The sequence below is a fragment of the Sitodiplosis mosellana genome, unplaced genomic scaffold, assembly GCF_009176505.1.
Source record: "Sitodiplosis mosellana isolate CC-2019 unplaced genomic scaffold, AAFC_SMos_1.0 Smas_scaffold_11, whole genome shotgun sequence".
Lineage (NCBI taxonomy): Eukaryota > Metazoa > Arthropoda > Insecta > Diptera > Cecidomyiidae > Sitodiplosis > Sitodiplosis mosellana.
This window is the reverse complement of record NW_022595253.1, coordinates 2,125,571-2,129,578: the sequence shown is the minus strand read 5'-3', so window position 1 is coordinate 2,129,578 and position 4,008 is coordinate 2,125,571. Positions and strand designations below refer to the sequence as shown.

The 4,008-nt window shown below is 36.6% G+C and overlaps 1 long non-coding RNA gene across 1 annotated transcript; it reads right to left on the bottom strand.

Annotated features, from left to right (window-relative positions):
- Nucleotides 1-3,253: 3,253 nt before the first annotated feature.
- Nucleotides 3,254-3,642, bottom strand: LOC129567594 (uncharacterized). Its single transcript, XR_008687872.1, has 2 exons — nucleotides 3,489-3,642; nucleotides 3,254-3,422 (listed from the first exon to the last, which is right to left on the bottom strand). It is a non-coding gene; the product is annotated as an uncharacterized LOC129567594 (long non-coding RNA).
- Nucleotides 3,643-4,008: the final 366 nt, after the last annotated feature.

Sequence of the window (4,008 nt, the reverse complement as noted above, 5' to 3'; positions counted from 1 at the left end):
GAAATTTACATTTTTTTTTTCCGGACGATCATTTCGAAGGTGTAAGAGTCCATTTTTTGAGAATTATGAAAATCCAATTTGCGCACACAAGGAAAATATAAAATTGAATTTAAAAAGAGAAATCTGAAAATGCTTGCCAACTTGATTCACGTTGTTTAAATTTTGGGTTTTACTTGCCAATCGCCTCTAATTATCAACTGTACTACATGCACGAAATTAGAACTTGTAACGTTTAAACGAGTGTTTTGACGGGCGACGTTTTTTGATGTCATGATTTAAAAATGAAGCAATTATCTACATTGTAATTGATTGTGGATTTATTGACAAGCACCGAGTATTTGACAACCTCTTTAGATACAATGAACGCAAACGTCGCCTGTCCGCTTCAGTCAAACGGAGCACACGAATTTGATGTGAAGATTGACGGTTGAGCCGTTTAGATGAATGTTAGACATCCGACGTCCGTAAATCCATACGGATTGCCCCTTTTTGTGGTCACGCACATGCGAAATTAATCGATGTTAGCGCAGGCCAAGCGCACTTTTGAAGCTCCAAGTTGAAATCTGCCAGAAAAACGAAGACATCTTAAGAGTTTGGCAAAACGGTATTTACGTGTTTTTTTTTTCAAAGAAAAAAAAGCAGCTAAACCGTACGGTAAATTAATGCCATCACGTGTTTTGCATTCCTCTCCATTCGCCGATATTTGTAGTTTCCTTCTTGGAAAGAAAATCACCAGCTTTTAAATCTCTTAATGGAAAAATAGTTCTCGCTACTGCGAAAATATCTTTCACTTGACATCGATGGAGGAACGAGTGCAACTCTTGTGCTCTGACACTGAGAGATGTTTTGCGGGCAATACGTGACATTGGCCAATGCCTTGCAGACCAAGCTCAGAATGAAAACCGTTTCAAATGCACGAACGCGGTGGCATACGATGCTTGTTTTTTTTCCCAAAAAAAAAAAACCGAATAAACCAGATCATTTTAGAGCGATTTTTGGTTTGGTCCGATGGTAACATGTCGCTCGTGGATACGGATCACAAACTGTAATTAAGTGAATATTATCTCAAAATATTGCGTACATTTGGCAAATTTGATCCGATGTTGTTGTTCTTTTTCACCGGCTGGCCGTTGCATGTTTTCGAAGTAGCGCACCGCCGATCAAGCACACCAACTTCCAGTTGCCATTTTCGCCCTGTGCGAAATGTGATCGATTTACTTTTTGCTGTCACGAGAGTTCATTGTGTCATTCGATTCGTGCCCGTTCTCTTCTCTATTGCTATCGCTCAATGAAAAGGGCCCCATAAATTCTCCCATTGAACACACAAATACGCCGAAAACATATAAATTTTCTCTCCACAGTTGAGTGCAACATTAAACGTATTCTCGCGCTGTGTCTCCACTCGAAAATAATTTATGTGTGATTTACACCTTTGTCAAACTTTCAATCGGTTCGGTTGCTTTGTACGTGTCAGGTATGTCGCCAACTTCCAATTCGAATCCAAATCGTGCGGTGTCAGTCCCGATACGCTCTCGCAACAACATTCAGTTATCCCAAAAGTGCCGCAAGAAATGTGATTGAGCCGTTGTGCCGGAGTATGTACTGGTCGACAACGAACAAAGGAGAAATTCAAATGCGTGAAAATAAATGACAGAACCATAGTAGCGCAGTGACTTGTCTTTCAAAGTGAAAAATGCGTGTTTTGGGTGAAAACAGTCGAAAGGCCAGCCAAAAACCGGCTCGAGTTGCCGTAAAAAAATGTATACATGTTTATCGTAAATATTGTTCAGCTTTATGATGGCATTTGTGCGCGCGTATTCAACGTAAATTTACACTTGATGCAAACAGAGAAAAAAACTATAAATAAATTCATGAAAATTCACATGGAACAATTGCAATACGGTCGCGTCTTCAGCACAGATCGATCGAAGAAGCAAAAATTTATCCAGAGAGACCGAGAGAGAAAGAGATAAAAAAAAAATAACACGAGAAAAATATCGAAAACAAACAACTTGTTTGACAAGGAGATTTCAAATTCATACCTAAGTCAGGGCTGAATGAAAAAAAAAAACGATTGAGACGAACGCCTCTTCAGCACGGTATCAATGTCAATACTGTAAAAGGAAAGGAAAGGTTAAAAAAAACGCATAATCATTCCATACGACGACGACCAATATCAATTGAAAACAATTCACGTAACCGTATTCCGGCATGCTGACTGCGACAGAATTTATTTACGTTTTGTGCACACACTTTTCTTTTCGCAGGAATTTTAAACGCAACAACTTACGATATAAACGCTACAAATAACTCTCTACATAAACTGACAATTCAATCGATCGCACATCGACGCGCATTCAATACATATACAGACGGAGAGAGCAAGCCACTCTCGATCAAAAGCCGCAGTGGAAGGTGATAGCCACTCTGGATCGGTGTCGGCGACACCGTCGTACACGGTTCAAAGTGTACATGAACGCATAAATCATTTCCTTGGGAATTTATTGCTTTGCCTTTTTCTTGCACAACAAACATCACAGAGCATTGAATACGTCGCGAACGATGAATTGATTATCTGAGATTACGGTTATGGTACTATGGAAAGCCAATAGATCGCCTTTAAGCCTGAAGTTGGAAATAAAATTTCTGTTTGGAACAAACGGAAAAGACTTTACTTCACTCGATAAGAAAACAAATACAATATCAAGCATATAAAAGGCCCATTTTCATGACCATGGAGTGCATTTTATAGCGAAAATTATGATCGAATTCTAGAAATTGCAGTGTAACATTATATAAACGACTTTGATTCATTTTTTTTTTAATATTATTTCGAGGTTGAGCTAATCGATTGACAAATGGGTCATATTTGATAAGGTTTCATTGCAATGATTTTGATTAACACTTAATTGACAGACAAGTAATAACAAGAAAGTGGACAAAAGCTTAAAATTAATCTTGCTAATGCACTGTCTACTGCAATTGGGAAATTTGTTTTATTGTCTAAATATCTCAATACTATAAAGAAATTAGCTCAGTGTGGAAGATGAAACAATGTCTTGTGAAATGAATCTAAAAGTTTAGATTTTGCATTTCTTCATTCCTAATCGATCTATCAAATGAATTGAACTTGAAGCGTAAAATAATAAAATAATCATTTTTAGCTAATTTTATTCGCGGTTTGACCCAATACCAACATCAACTTAGCTAACCAAATTGAAAATTCCACAACAATGAAGAATACAGTGCACAATTTCGTTGACTTTTAGTTTATTCCATTAAAATTTCAAATGAAACATCTCATTTATAAATTTAAAGAAATCGCAGTCATATTTTCAATTAAGGGCGTATCGTATATCGTCCTCTGGAGGCTCGTTTGGTAATCCCTTATCATCAACAACTTGCGATACTGTCTGATAAACCTAAAAAAAAAAAACAACAGAAATGTTGAAATTTTATTTTATTTTCAATGGTTGAAATTCGCTTACTTTACAGATAAGTAATAACAAAAATGCGAAAAAAATCTTTGGATTCATCTTGTTATTGTATTCTATGTACTGTCCACTGCAACTGTTAAACTCACTCTGATACCAAGCAAAGCAGTGAATGCCTTTTACAAACAAACGATCGAAGTCTGGAGATTAAGCTAATCGATTGACAAAGAGGTCATTTTTGATAAGGATGTATTGCAATTTTTCCAATTGAATTATCAAAACTAAAGCGACATTATTGATTTTGCTGCCGCTTTGAGCCAATGACTGTCACTTACTATGGCGATCTTCACTCTGAAACTGTGCAAAACAGCGAGTATCTCAGCGATCATACTCTTAAAATCGCAATATAAGTTTAAGCAGCTTCGAGCTATTCTTCGAAACATTAGTTTTGTGATTCAGCTGATAAGCTTCGACAAAAAGGTCATATTTGATAAGGTTTCATCGCAATAGAATTGAAAATCTTTAAATCGACAGTTATTTACTGTTTTGTTTGATATTAACTTTATTTTTCTGT